Here is a 16,526-nt window from a genome sequence, read left to right on the forward strand (position 1 = left end):
ACAGTAGACTTTTCTGACCTAAATGAATTTGGTCATACATCTACAATTAGACAGTAACTAGATGCTTGGTGTTTAGGGACTACAGTTAGAGATCTCTAAATGTCACTAGGCCCTATGGGGCACATTTAAAGAGAGTGTAATTTTCACAATGATAATGGCCAAAATTATATTGGACTTTTGCCATACTCACAACTGCAGTACAAGAACGTATGAGAATTTGGCACATGTAATAAATTAAATTTAGCAAAATTAAAGCTGACCTTTTATCACCTCCACAAATGCAAGTTCTTAAACTCTGTTAATAGGTGCCACTCCACTGATTCCAGTACAGTTGGAATTTTCTCTGTAGCCTCCCTCGTTCCCAAGCACAAAGTGCAGTCAGTTTTGGTGCCTGATGTGCTGTTTATGAATGTTAGATGGGCAGAAGCCAGTGTCAGATCTCAGAATCACACCCTCATCTGCTCCTGCCTGACACCGCCCTGCTGACAGTACAGAGGCTAAATAGTATATCAGGCACCAATACTAACAGCATTGATTGCATGGGAACAATGGGGGCTAGAGAAACAATTCCAGCTGTACTGCAACTGGAGAGGAGCAGCAGATATTAAATTATATTAAATAGAGTTGGACTTGTTGAAGGTGGTGACAGGTCCTCTTTAAAGAAGTACTCCAGCAATTTTTTGCATACAGACATTAGGGATTTTACAACTTTTTAAATTTTTCCATTTCACAACCATAATATTTTAATTTTTCTGCCAACATAGCCATACAAGGCCCTATTTTTTTTTTATTTTTTTTTTTACTGTTCAGCATTTTGAATTGTTTTGTTTCATTTTGAAGGTGTTCACTGTGCAGTATAAATAACATTTTAACTTTATTATGCAAGTTAATAATATTACAGTGATACCCAATTTATATAGACTTGGTTTACATTTTTCTACTTTAGCACAAGAAAAACACTATAAAAATCATTTGTTTTTTGCATTCCCATATTCAAAGAATAAAAACGTTAAAACTGTTCAGTTTTTAGATTATTTTTATTAGGGAAGATTAACCACAATTTAGACTTGTATTTGTTTTTTACAGTGTTCACCATGCAGGTTAAATAATATACATAGCACTTAAAGGGTTAAACTTCTAAAGATTGCCTGCCCTGGCAGTTGTGGCAAGAACCTGGCTATGTGTCAGACAGGCTACTGCCACTGATGTCCATTATGTCCACTCTATCATTGAGTGTCAAGGGATTAAAGAATAATATGAAGGCTCCTGTTTATTCCTTGTGTATAGCTCTTTGAGTTGCTATACTATTATACTGATGAGCAAAAGGGTAACAATGTTTAGGACTTTTGACTTTCAGGCCTCATATCTCACCATCCACTTCAGCTTTGAACGTGAGACTACCATCATTTTATAGACAATCATCTTGGCTATCTCATACATAAATATAACTTGCAACTTTTTAGAATATGATTAGTTATGCAGATTCTTGTCATGTGGCTGCATTGCTGCTGTTTTGTTCCTAGTGGTGGAAAAATCTTTTTCTTCTTGTGTGCTAAAAATTATAACCTGTTTCACACATTCCCTAATAGTTCAGTGTGTTACTAGGTGGCTTCCAAAGCAAAAGATCATTGCTTCTAATTGATGATCAGCCATGAAGAAGATTTCCCAAGAAAGGAGAAACAGCATCATCGATAGCAGTCTCCGCCAAGAAAATTGCCAAACTGCATCATGTCAGTGCCATGACAATTGGAAGAATATGAAATGAAGTTTGTCCATCCATTCAAAAACCAAGAAGTGGATGTCCAGGCTAAATATCAGAGTCAACAAGTTGGTTCATCACAAGGTCTATCAGTTCTGGCACAACAAACACGGTAATCGTACGCTTTGTAATAGCGAGATTACAGACATCCAATCAAACACTGTGTGGCGAGCATTACAAAAGTCTGTAATAATAGCCCAAAATAAAATTGAAGAACCCTCAACACCAATATTGTAATAAGAAGATTTCAAAAAAGTATGAAAAGTGGACAGTAGAAGATTGGAAATAGGTGATTTGGAGCGATGAGATGAAAGTCAATACACTGTGCTCTGATGAGTGCAAATGGGTCAGGAAGAGACTAGAGAAGAGGGGGGCTAATGGATCGAGAAATTGAAGAAATTGTTAAATTTGGTGAAGGAAGCCTGATGATATGGGGTTGTGTCACAGCCAAAGGCATTGGAAACTTGACCAGGATCGATGGTGGTCTCAATGCTGAGCTATATATACTGATGCCAGTGTTTATGGGCCCCCTAAGGCTCCTGGGCCCTGATGCCACGGCACCCTCTGCTTTCCCTCAAATTATGCCCCTGAACAACAGCTGTTAAGCGATATTTGCCAGATGATTATACAATGTGTAGTTCACAGGATGTCCGTCATACAAGGGACAATAACTTCCTTTTAACATAGGAAACTCCGGACTAGTGGCCAGATTGGGATTACTGGACAAAGCTACCAATAATGAAAGGGTGAAATGCATGGATGTAATTCATATCAACACACTTGGGTGTCCATTGCATGACCGTGGGCAGTATATCACATGACCATGGACTGATTTGTATGCTCTAGAAGTAAAATTGTATAACTTTTATTATACAAACAATAACCTTTATCTCTCAGTACATATAGTACAATGTAGTTAAAGTGGTAAGTGTTACTTAAGGTTTTTTTCATCTGTTTTTATCTATTGGAATAAAGTTACATAGGTTTTTAAAGTATACTTATTTTTAACATATTAATCATATTATATATTATATTATTATAATATATATTTTAGGAAGAAATAAATGTAACTGAAATCTTAAAAGTGTTATCTAGGCTTCATAAAGGAATGTACTATTATCTGTATAATAAATTACTTCATTAAATTAGTGAACAAATCCCATATTCACCTTCTAGTTATCAGTTGCTCCACTGCTGGCTACTTGACAGTTCCCTACTGGTCTCCATTCACATTGGTTGGAGCATCATTCTGGTCAATCACTTGCTGAAGTGGTCGTGTACTTACTGAAATCACTATTGATAACAGTGATTGGTTGAAACCATCACTGGCTCCAATCTAAAGTATTTTTCACTAATGTATGCCTTATGGAGAGAAAAAGTACTTTTTTTTTTTTTTTTTTTTTACAAGACACAGGCAACCTTCACTTGTCATATTAATGCAACCCTAACAAAAATTAAGTATTAATTTAGTCTTTTTAAAATGAATTTTTATTATACATAAAAAATATATAATTAAAAATTAGAATAGATCTGTTCAGAGATATAGCAGAGCTGAGTGTGCAGCAGGGTTCAGCGCACACTCAGCTCTGCTACATCTCTGATGCAGCAGAGCTGAGTGTGCAGCAGGGTTCAGCGCATCTCTGATGCAGCAGAGCTGAGTGTGCAGCAGGGTTCACATCTCTGGTGTAGCAGTGCTGGCCGTGCGCTCAGCTCGGCTGCATCTCCGGTGTAGGCGAGCTGAGCGCACGGCCAGCACTGCTACATCTCAGCATAGGAATGTATTGACCAGTGTTGATTGGCAAAATGCCATACAGAGTACAGCATTCAGCCAATCAATGCTGGTTCTTCCAGAGGAGGCAGACGAGCCTCCGGCAGAACCAGCGTTAATTGGCCGAATGCTGTACTCTGTATGGCATTCGGCCAATCAACACTGGTCAATGCATTCCTATGGGAAAAAGTCAGTTTCCGCATGTCGCAAGCTGACAGGGATCCTGACGTAGTACAGTGACTTGGGCATGTTAGATGCCCCCAGACATGCTTCCCCTGCTGTCCCAGTTGCATTCCAGGGTGTTGGCATTTCCTGGGGTGTCATAGTGTCATAGTGGACTTGGTGACTCCCCTGAGTCAAAGAGTGGGATCCCCTGAAACGAGCATTTTTCCCCATAGACTATAATGGGGTTCGATATTAGTTCGAATAGTCGAATATTGAGGGGCTATTCAAAACGAATATCGAATATTTTACTGTTGGCTCATCTCTACTGACTTAGCTTTATCAGCAAACTGCAATTAGCTGAGCAATTGTCCTGCTAGCAAGAGCAATGAGTGAGTGATGTCACTTGTCCTATAGGTCCGTGGTTATAGCAACGCTGTATAAACAATAGGAGGAATAAGGTCACATAGCAGGCAAACAAAGCAGAATTTCTAAAGCAATATATTTAGGAAAAGTCTTCTATTTACATAAAATACCAGTATAGATAAGGATCCTTGAGATGGGGCAACCCCTTTAACCCACTCTTTGCCAAATTTTTGTAATTCTGGACAACTCTTTTAATGAGATGTAAGTAAGCAACTACTGAACAGTGGTAAGAAGAATTCTTAGAATTTTTTTTTTTTTTTTTGCTACGGGTGATTTAACTATGATTGATGCTACTACAGCTCCAAGTAATATCACACAATAGGTCTACAAGACTCATGAAAAATCTTTAAAGTTTCAATTACTTCAAAATAGACAGTAGGTTACTTCCCAAGGTTGTCTGCTTTTTAGGTTGGACCTTTTGTGCTATTTTAGCAAAAGCATTAAAGCTTAGATGTACAAGAAAAACTGTGTCTAATCTAGAAAGGAAGTCTTGACGACTATAGATCACAAATTTCTTCATATACCAAGAACAGTCTTACTTTCTCCTAGCTTGACCTCTAGAACAGTGAAGTCCTACTTTCTTAAAAAATGAATTATTAATGCTTTTACGTTAGTAGAGTTTGTTGCCATTTGACTGTATTCAGACTAGAACAAGATAAAGTGACACCCCTACAAAATAAATAATAAAAATAGTAATAAAAATCCTCTAGTTTTTCCAGAGATCGTAAGCAGTCTTCACACTGGGTATTACAACTTTTTGTCCCCATCTACCTTCCCTCCACACAAAGTCTCTCTGAATGTGCCAAAGTAGTCGTGACAGATCTGGATTAAACTGAACAATATTTCTTCTTTGTACGCTTGTAACCCAGAGGAACATTAGATTTATGGATTGTAGGAAAGTTTATGTGTACAGCAACTGTGCTGTAGATTATCATGGATTGCATTGTACTGTCTGTGATTAAGTATGCCTTGACTAAGTAGAAGCCTTTGCTCCTGTCCAATACAATATTGACTCAGTCTAAAAATACTCTATCACATTCTGAGAGCTTGCTATGACAGGAATGCTTTTGATAACTATATAACTGTATTTATATCAACTCTAACACTGCTTCCGAAAAAAACAACATATGACTAATATCATTCCACCAAACTAAGCTTAAAGTAAGAATATGATATTTAATAGAATTATATTTATTGTTATTATGTGATTTAGAAATTGATAATATCAGTCAGACTATAGTGTACCATATACAAAGGTTTCCCTTCTTTGGTACCAGAAGCCTTGGCTTCCTCTACTGGCAATAACACTGGACTAGAGGTATGATCAAGCAGTCTTGATACATATTTGTATTACTATAAGTTTCTTTAAAGGGGTTGGACCAATATTGAGAGACAAATGTTATTGTTTGTAAAATAAAAAGTTATTCAATTTTGCAATATACTTTCTGTATCAATTATTCACCGTTTTCTAGATCTCTGCTTACTTTAATTCATTTTGCTTACTCCCAGTTGGTAATAATCAATCCATGCTCATGTGATATGCAGTCCATGGTCATGTCATATACAGTCCATGATCATATGATATACAGTCCATGGTCATGTGATATACGGTCCATGGTTATGTGATATACGGTCCATGGTCATGTGCTATACGGTCCATGGTCATGTAATATACACACAGATGCACAGCTCATTACCAGGCAGATGTCAGATCAATGTACTGTAACTATAAAGAGCTGTGTGCTCGTATGTTCATCACATGATCATGGACCATATATCACATGACCATGGACTGTACATCACATGACCATGGGCTGTATATCACATGACTATGGACCATATATCAAATGACTATGGACTGTATATCACATGACCATGGACTCATTTTTTTATCCACTAGAAGTAAGCAGAATAAATGACAGTAAGCAGAGATCTAGAAAACAGTGAAGAATTGATACAGAAAGTATATTGTAAAATTGTACAACTTTTTATTATACAAATAATAACATTTGTCTTTCAATATTGATCTGAAAGTTGTCAACCCATCTAACAATACATTTTCATCTTTACACATTATTTCTTAATTGTAGGATTATTCCTGTTTCAGCAATAGCTGTTATTCATTGCTTAAGTTTTACAATGCCTCAATATATTTATGATCTATTGAGGGCTGAGAATAACAGAGGAGATGGACTTGGGTTATCAGAAAACTAAACACTCAATGTAAAGTAGCAGCTGCTAAGACAGACAAGTGTTCAGGGTATGTAAATGATCAGGTGATGAAAACGGAACAATATCTCCTTTATATTGGGATAGTAAAGCTGCAGGTACATAGAAATCAAGTTGAGTAATAAATATAGTAGGATAATGGGCACTGACAATAAAACTGGAAAATTTTAGGTTGTTCAACTTGAAAAACAAAACCCTTATTTTATTAATATAAATAAATATACAAATATAAAGTACAATGAACTGGCACACAATAAATGTATATACTGTAGAAGAGACCAGGGGAATTGTGTACATGTGCAAATAAGGCAATTCAAATATCATTATTAGAGATGAGCGAACAGTGAAATATTCGATATTCGTTTCTTATAGTCCCTCAATATTCGACTATTCGAATGAATATTGAACACCATGATAGTCTATGGGGAAAAAAGCTTTGTTTCAGGGGAAACCACTCTTCGACTAAGGAGAGTCACCAAGTCCACTATGACACCTCAGCAAATGAGGACAACACCTCTGGAAAGCAACTGGGACAGCAGGGGAAGCATGCCTGGGGGCATCTAACATGTCCAAGTCCCTGTATTACGCCGCTAATAATGCGGGAGCTGACATTTTCCCATAGGAATGCATTGACCAGCGTTGATTGGCCAAATGCCATACAGAGTACAGCAAATCAACCAATCAACCCTGGTTCTGCCGGAGGCTCGACTGTGAGGAGGCGGAGTCTAAGATCGATCCACAGCAGTCTCCATTGTGGTCCAATCTCAGGAATCGCAGAGTTGACACAGCTCTGCTACATCTGAGGTGTATCAGAGCTGTGCGCTCAACTCTGCTATACCTGAGATGCAGCAGAGCTGGCCATGTGCTGAACTCTGCTACACCTGAGATACAGCAGAGCTGGCCGTGCGCTGAACTATGCTACACCTGAGATGCAGCAGAGCTGGCCGTGCGCTGAACTATGCTACACCTGAGATGCAGCAGAGCTGGCCGTGCGCTGAGCTCTGCTACACCTGAGATGCAGCAGAGCTGGCCATGTGCTGAACTCTGCTACACCTGAGATACAGCAGAGCTGGCCGTGCGCTGAACTCTGCTACACCTGAGATACAGCAGAGCTGGCCGTGCGCTGAACTATGCTACACCTGAGATGCAGCAGAGCTGGCCGTGCGCTGAGCTCTGCTACACCTGAGATGCAGCAGAGCTCGCCATGCACTGAACTTTGATACACCTGAAATGTAGCAGTGCTGTGTGCTCAACACTGCTACATCTGAGATGTAGCATCACTGTGTCAACTATGCTATACCTGAGATGTAGCAGTGCTGTGTCAACTCTGCTATACCTGAGATCGGACCACAATGGAGACTGCTGTGGACCGATCTTAGACTCCGCCTCCTCCGGCAGAACCAGCGCTGATTGGCCAAATGCTGTACACTGTATGGAATTCGGCCAGTCAATGCTGGTCAATGCATTCCTATGAGAAAAAGTCAGCTCCCGCATAACACAAGCTGACAGGGATGCCAACTAGCATATAATGGGCTTCCACGAGATAGAGCCCCAAAGAGCTGGGTGAGTAACATTCCCACCTAAATAAAGGTAATCCCTAGCAGTGGCGTAACTAGGAATGGTGGGGCCCCGTGGTGAACTTTTGACATGGGCTGCCCCCCCCATCCCAACTGACGCCGAAGACCTCGACCGACCCCCTCCTCCGCACTCTATTATGTCCCTTACTGGCCCCTGCACACAGTATTAACCCCAATAGTGGCCCCTGCACACAGTATTAACCCCAATAGTGGCCCCTGCACACAGTATTAACCCCAATAGTGGCCCCTGCACACAGTATTAACCCCAATAGTGGCCCCTGAACACAGTATTAACCCCAATAGTGTCCCTCTGTGGACACCCATAAACAATTATTATACTCTGGGGTCTTTTCAGACCCGGGGAATAAAAACATTAAAAAAAAAACCCCACTGTTGCTTCTTACCTGTTCCCCGGCTCCTGTGCTGTGCTGTCCTCCTGTGCTGACCACCGCTCGCGTCCTTCATTAATGACGTCGGAATTCACATGACCCGGGAAGCATGCCGGGTTCATGTGACATCAGAGACGTCAGACAACAGTAGGACGGAGGCCTGGCAGGATCGCGGAGAGGTAACAGTTTTTTATGTTCCCTTACCTCTCCCGATCTGCAAAGACCCCCGAGTATAATGATAGCCCCTGTGGGGCCCGCGGTGTCACTTGCCGATCCCGGCCCAGCCAGGATCGGCAAGTGAATAGGGCCCATAACAGCCTATTTTTAAAAAAATGCAGCGGTAGCGGCTGTCACCGGGCCCCCTAATGGCCCGGGCCCTGTGGCAGCTGCTACTGCTGCTACCACGGTAGTTACGCCACTGATCCCTAGCTAACCCTGCCAGTACATCTATCCCTGTCTCACAGTCACATAGTTCACAGTCTCATATGAACCGAATCTGAAATCCACCATTCGTATAAAGTGGAGGTTACCTGATTTAGCCAGCCAATTACTTTTTCCGATTTTTTTTTTATGCCTCCGTCGTCATAGTTCCTGTCCTACCTCCCCTGCGCAGTTATTGGTGAAAAAAAAGCGTGAGGGAAGGTGGGAGGGGATACAAAATTTTAGTGCGTTTGCCTCTAGATATTCGATTGGAATCGAATACCTCAAACACCCAGATATTCAATCGAATACCAATTCGATTGAACGCCGTTCGCTCATCTCTAATCATTATACAATAGGAAAGTATTCTTTACAGTTCAAGTAGTCAGATTATGGAATACTGCACCTCAAGAGGAAATAGTGCTAGATGCTATGATACCATTCAAAGGAGGACTCAACATTTAACTCATACCTTATTGCATTGAGAGTAATAAATACAGCCACAAACTATATTCAATTAATCCAGGGCTTTACATAGGGCCACAAGGTGTCTCAGTGGTTAGCACTAAAGCCTTGCAGCGCGGGGTCCTGGTGTTCAAATCTTGCCAAGGGCAAAAAACCATCTGCAAGGAGTTTGTATGTTCTCTCCATGTTTGCATGGATTTCCATCTCATATTCCAAAAAGACATACTGATAGGGGAAAAAAATGTACATTGTCCTATGTGGGGCTCAAAATCTACAAAAAAAAAAAATATAGGGATTTATCCAAATGCAGTGCGGGGAACAGTAGCTAGGATTGTTTGCCTTGTAGTTATGGCTAACTACCACATATCTAATATGGTGCTGATCATTTGTTAGTCTAACAATATTTGATGATCTGTACAATTTAATTATATTCTGTTCTTGTTCCCTAAGATATTTAACGGCTTTTAGCTAGCGATAACTAGATGCACTGATCAGTGGTCAGGATGACATAATGAATATATAATAATAAACATGTCAATGTTATCAATAGATACAATAATACACAAGTCACAGTTTAATTTACACAGTTGAAAATGAGAAATACATGATATTCTAAAATATTTTACAATACACACTTGGATTATATTTTTTAGGTTTTATTTTGTCCCTCAAAAGTATCATTGTAATGCAGGATATAATAAATACATCTACATCACATTAATTTAAATAGAAGTTGAAAATTCATCGATTGACATGGTAGAGATAGAGAGACAGGGACAGGTGCAATAGTAAGAATATGAGAGCTTAGTCTGGTATATGATCTCCTTAGACTAAACTAACTATCTATCTACTCTATCTATCTATCTATCTATCTATCTATCTATCTATCATCTATCTAGCTATCTGTCATCTATCTATTTATCTATCTATCTATCTATCTATCTATCTATCTATCTATCTATCTATCTATCCACCTCTATCTATATCTCAATGCCATGTAGCATCAGATATACAATGTATTTTCTATCCTCACTTATGATGCTGTACTAAACAGTATTTTCCAGATGAGATAAGGAATTGGCACCATATTTCCATTGAAAATAATATGTCATGAACTCCTCTACTAAGCATCATGTAACTGAGTTCAAACCGGCACATAATTGTTACAGTGTTTCAGTGGCCTTAGTATCATAATATATCGATCTACCATAAAGTTCCATATTCTGGCTCTTTATCTCTGTATAGATAGGAATATAACTATTTCATACTGATTGAGAAGGTAAAGATGAAAACTATGTTAAAACACTATGAAACAACCCTGAAATGTTCACCTGCAATAAAAGTAATAAAACTAAGTGGTCTATTTGAGATGTTGTTTCACAAGCAGCCAGCAATTCATGCCAATAGCTCTCAGCGGTACACATGCCATTCAAGCTGCACATCTGAAATTCAGAGATGAAATTGTTAAATACTGTATGCTGCCACAAGTCGTACCAAGAAAGAGGCTTATGATTCAGCAAATTCTATCCTCATTCACAACAGCATAAAAGTAACACACAGCAAAAAACCAATATTGTCTATTATAAATAGTATTGACTGTTATTTATTCCAATACATATTGTAACACATAGTAATATAGATAATTCATCATTTACTCTATACATATTCTAAACTTAAACAGCCATTTGTACAGATATACCCACATATGTGATGCTGATCTAGACTCGTACAGCACTTGCATCAGCTCTATGCCAGAATTTCATCACGGTAAACATAATATTTCCATTCAACCACATTCCAGAAAGAGAACTACTACTTTTTATGAACTGCTCTCATGAACTTGTCTGTTAAGAAGAACATATTGAGCTGGTAATGTTTAGCAGTATATAAGCAGCCAGTGAGAAGCTATTGGAATAATTCATCACTGTATACTGAGATCTATAACCCCAGACTATTCATCTTGTGCTTGTTTTGCACCTTCCATCAAGGGATGTCTACAGAATACAGGCATTGCCATTGTATAAGGAGACAGTAACATCCTATTAAACATGGCATGTGGCAGAGCTTGGTCATCCAACACTATATACTTGTTCGCCATTATATTTTTTTAAGACCACACTAAAGATGTCCTACAGAAAACCACAAATAAGACATTGTTAGAAGTGTGCCAAACAAGACTCTGCATCTCTGCTGCATCTGGCTAACTTAACTCTGCTACATCCTGATATTAAAAAAACCTGTATGCATTGAAAATAGCATAAAAACATGCACCAACCTTAACACATTCAGGAAGAAGTAATACTTCCTAGTAGTGCAAGCGCTTTTATCTTAGAGACAATAATAACATTGTTTATTCACCTATAGGTTACGAAGAGTAAATGCTATTACCGTCACAATGACAAATTGCCTCTTTCATCCCTTTTAAACCTACATTGTCACACTCTCTGACTACAGAAATGAAGGCGCTTGAGAATAATTGTAAATCTTACCTTTCCCTTGCTTTTTGTAGCGAGTCCCCCAAGAGTACAATGGTAAAGTGACGCCTGCAGCTCACAGGGAGAGGGATAGCTGTGTCTGAACTCTGCAGCTCTCTTTGAATACATTGTGGATAAACATGTCAAGTTCACATTCAAGAATCTCCTCTGGCTCCCCTCTCTGATGCTGCTGCTGCTGCTTCTCCCCATTCATACTAAATAAAATGGTTCATGGACTGTGACAAAGTCACAGCTTCTGTTTTCAGACTGGTTTATGAAATACAATGGTTCAAATTAAGAGCTACTGCTGAGCAATAGAAGGTGTCAAAGCAAAACTGGGAAAATATCAGTTTGCAACAAAAACTGGCTGTCCATCTCCAGTGCTTATAGATAAGCAACGCAAGAGACAACAGGTGAAGATTCTGAATCCAGGAATGTAAGCTCCATCTCGGAGTGGTATCCTATGCTGCTGTCCTCCATCAGGTAGCTCACGCAATACTGCAGTCCATAATTCTAGCAAGAGGAAAACTCTCTATATATTGAGATTACATTCCATATAACCAGTGAGAAAATATCCAAAGGACTCGATCTTTTGTAAGAGCTTGAAAATACCAAGTCTGCTCTGTATTTGCAAATGTTTTTCGTTTGCTAACATTCACTTTGAATGAGGAAGGGAAATGCACTGCCCATCCTCTCATGAGGACAGGATGCATTTATGTGAAACATGAGGAGAATGCCTAATGCTGAAACAGCCTAGGACTGCATTCCCAATGAGCTCTCATTACAGGCATGCTGTAGAGTTACACTGCCTGGTATTACCTTCCCCAATTACTCGGTCTCACATTCTTTACAATATACGAGACTGCTGGATCATTAAAAAAGAAGAAAGAGACATTAAAGCGTTTCAGTAGCCTGTGCCTACTGCTCTCCGGTTGCTATGTTTTAATATGTGTTGATCCAAACTTTTACGGACACAATATTAATGTGAAATGGACGATATTCCTTACGTTTATGCTTTATAGGTTGTTTCTGTTTAACCAAGTACCAGTGTGCTACTAATAGACAAAAACAGGCGATGTGATCCATTGGGAACCACGTGAAAAAACTTTGAAAATAGGTATTGCTTTTAGCAAGAAGGACTACGCCTCTTTAACATGCTCTTTTTATAGAGCCATGTGAAATTGACCCTCAGATGTTTTTTTTTATTAGTAACATTTACTTTGCCAAAGTTTTGATAACTCTATATCAACTTTTTTCTATATTAACTTTTTTTAAATTAAATGAAAAACTGTCTAACCTTCAACTTCTGAGTTGTGAATTAAATATGGTTACTAGAGATGAGCGAGTAGTACTCGATCGAGTAGGTGTTCAATCGAATACTACGGTATTCGAAATACTCGTACTCGATCGAGTACTACTAGCTGTTCGAAGTTAAGATTCGATGCAGAACCAGCGTTGATTGGCAGAATGCTATGCATTGCTAATCAACACTGGTTCTTCTCCTACCTTTAGAAGTCTTCTCCCTGCGCCGCTTCCCCGCGTCCTCTTACGGCTCTGAATTCACTCTGTCAGGCATCGGGACTGGGCAGAGCCGACTGCGCATGTCCACTTGTAGTGCGGGCATGCGCAGTCGGCCTGCCCAAGCCCAATGCCTAGCAGAGTGAATTCAAGGCCGGAAGAGGATGCGGGGACGCTGCGCAGGAAGAAGAATCCAGCCTGACCCTCACTCATGGACTTGGTAAGTAGAATTTGATCGAATGTTGAGTACCCCTGAAACGAGCATTCCCCCCATAGACTATAATGGGGTTCGAAACCCGTTCGAACAGTCGAACAGTGTGCGGCTGTTCAAATCAGATTTCGAACTCCGAACATTTTAGTGTTCGCTCATCTCTAACGGTTACATGAGATTTCTAAATCATTGCATTCTTGTTTTCTTTACATTTTACACAAAGTGACAACTTTTTTGGAATTGGGGTTGTAACTAAGTTAACATCATAGTTAGTTTTTTCAAGCTTTACTGTGTAGACCTCACTGCTGTGAATTAAAGCCTAGATTTTGCCAAGTCAGCATTTGGATTTAGTATTCCTTGTGGACCTGCATGTTATTATAAGAATGCTGACGAAAGGGAGCAATATTAATAAGGATATGGTAAGAAAAAAACAATTTACAAAATTCCTTCTGTAATCTCTAAAGTGCATCTCCAAATTAACTTAAAGAATTTGTTCAGTTAAATGTAAAAAGAGGTAAAGTGCATTTCCTCTCCACGGTGAGCTCGATCACAGACGTAAGCAGTGAGGAATACCCAAGAGACGCTGATGAAAAAGGAGCTGTCAGCTTTCTGACAAGTATATTTAAGTACTGCTGTACTTGGTATTCTTTATTTAATCATTTTGGAGCACGATTTGTTAATGTGCCCTTCGTCTGTCTGCGGTGGTCTTTTAAGGTGAATTATGTTTTATTTTAACCATACACAATACCTATGCCTTTAATGGGTTCTCCAGGGTTAGAAAACATGGCTACTTTCTTTCAGTAAGAGCTCCATTTACACTTCTCAGACTGTGACATCCTTTGGTCACAGGACTATGGTACATCTCAGTCCCAGTCAAATGAAATTGACCGAGCTGCTGCATGGCCATGTCATCAATGGACGTGATGTCACTTCGTGAGAGGAGGAGGTAGAGCTCTTATTGAAAGAAAGCAGCCATTTTTTCTAATCCTGGATAAAACTATTAATCTAGGTTTCTTTGAAAAGCAGTCTACCAACATTAAAATGCTGTTGTAGGAGCACCATAATAAACATATCTTTAATCTACTGAAGAATAATCTTTTTGCTGAGAAAATCTGAGAAAAACTTTTAATCTGCATGGAAATGAGTTGGTCAGTGCTTTACAGTAGTGGCTGTGTTTGCCGAAGTGTCCATTTATGATTGAGGCCACCGCACTTTTTCTGATGTATAAATCTTTATGGTAGGAGGTGGCACTGGGAGGCAACCACAGATGAAAATGGGTGCTTTGGCGGGTGGGCCATTCCCCGTGTGCACCAAATAGAACAAACTTGCATGTGTACTAAAATGAGCATGAGGCTGATTTTCTCAGCAACAAGATTGCACTAAGACACATAAAGAGTGTGTTGAAAAGGCCACTAACTGGCCCTACAACAGCATAAAAATGATTTAGAAGCCATTTTAGTGGTGGTAGTCAGTCAAGTCAAAATTGTCAAACCAAAAACAGTGCCATAGGGGATTTTAACAGAAGCAGAAAATAGCTATGTGGCCGCAACCCAATGAAACACGGCTGAGATGCACTGAAGAGCAAAAAAGGTAACAATGTTTTGAACTTTTATCTTTCAGGATCCATATCCCACCATCCACTACAGCTTCAAATGTGAGACAATCTCATACATAAATGTGACTTGCAACTACTTGCATATTCTTGACATCTTGCATATGCATTGTAAGACCCCATTCTCACGGAGTAACGCGCCGCTCATTTAGACATGTATACATGTGTCAGAACGAGGCGCTTCAAAACAGAGCCCATTGACTTCAATGGGTGCTGGTCTTACGCGCGATACACATTGAAATCAATGGGTTATAAAGCCTCCCATTGATTTCAATGTGTAGCTCACATAAGCCGGCACCCATTGAAGTCAATCGGCTTAGGCCATTTCTTCACTAATCCACCATCTAAAAGGACTATGTTGTCCTTTTCCTATCAAAAGTCCCCGAGTGTACGAAGTAACTCGTCTTGTAGTTTAGCACCATTGATCCTGATAAAGCATCCAATACCTTTACCTGTGAAACCAAACTTGACATTCCCTTCAATCTCTTGATCCTTTTGCCACATTTTCCCTTGTTTCTTCAAGAACCATTTGCTCCCATCAGAACCCAGTCTATTGACTTTTGTCTCATCACTCCAAATCACCTGTTTCCAATCTTCTACTCTCCAATTTTCATACTTTTTTTTTATAAACTCGAGCCCACGCTTACGCTTATTATATTGAAGTCAGCGATTTTTCACCTTTTTTCAGCCCAGTATTCCAGACTTGTGTAACACTATGCTTGCATGGATGTCTGTGATCTCACTATTACAGAGGATACGAGTCACCTCCAATGCTGCCAATATTTTGCCTGGCCGTCTACCTCTTGGCTTTTGAATGGATGGATTCCATTTCGTATTCTTTCAACTGTCATGGCACTCATTATGATGCAGATTGCCAATTGTCTTGACAAAAGACCACTATTGAGTTGCTGGATGATGCTAGTCCACTTTTCTTGGGAAATCTTCTTCATGTCTGATCCCAATTTGAACCAGTGACTTTTCGCATGACAAGAATCTGCATATTTCATCGTATGCTAAATAGTTGCAAGTCAAATTTATGTATAAGATAGCCAAAATGATTGTATATAAAATGATGGTAATCTGACATTCAAAGCTATAGTGGATGGTGAGATATGGAGTCTGAAAGTCAAAAGTTCAAAACATTGTTACCCTTTTGCTTTTCAGTGTACTCATCTCTTAAAAATATGCAAATCAGTTTCACATGTATGAGGGGAGGCCGTGTTTGTCAGGTGTGCCTACAGAGAACTGTGAATAAGGCAGTTGTGGCTGTTTATATGCAAGTGAGGCCTGTCCCTTTTGCACTTATAGGCTGATTTGCATATCCATAAAATATGATTATCTCTGCATTGATTTTGTCTATGTGTGATCATAACAGCATGTTTCTGATTCTGTGAAATGCCCCTATATGTTGCTATTATTGGCTGAGGACAGACATTAGGTTAGACGTTTTTGAATAATCCTTTAGAAGTGCAATTCAAGTTGGCTACTTCTGTATACCAGGCCATTTCTCAGCACC

General features: G+C 39.4%; 1 protein-coding gene across 4 annotated transcripts in view; it reads right to left on the reverse strand.

Annotated features, from left to right (window-relative positions):
- Positions 1–16,526, reverse strand: part of FRMPD4 (FERM and PDZ domain containing 4) — a 461,147-nt gene that overhangs the window by 236,483 nt on the left and 208,138 nt on the right. The window contains exon 1 of one of the 4 annotated variants that reach the window (XM_075265008.1): positions 11,685–12,552. The exons of the other annotated variants lie outside the window; for them this stretch is intronic. The gene's annotated coding sequence lies outside the window, so the exon portion shown is untranslated. Of the gene's footprint in view, positions 1–11,684; positions 12,553–16,526 lie in introns of those variants that run through there. 4 annotated transcript variants of the gene reach the window in all.

This window comes from Leptodactylus fuscus, chromosome 2, assembly GCF_031893055.1.
Source record: "Leptodactylus fuscus isolate aLepFus1 chromosome 2, aLepFus1.hap2, whole genome shotgun sequence".
Classification (NCBI taxonomy): domain Eukaryota; kingdom Metazoa; phylum Chordata; class Amphibia; order Anura; family Leptodactylidae; genus Leptodactylus; species Leptodactylus fuscus.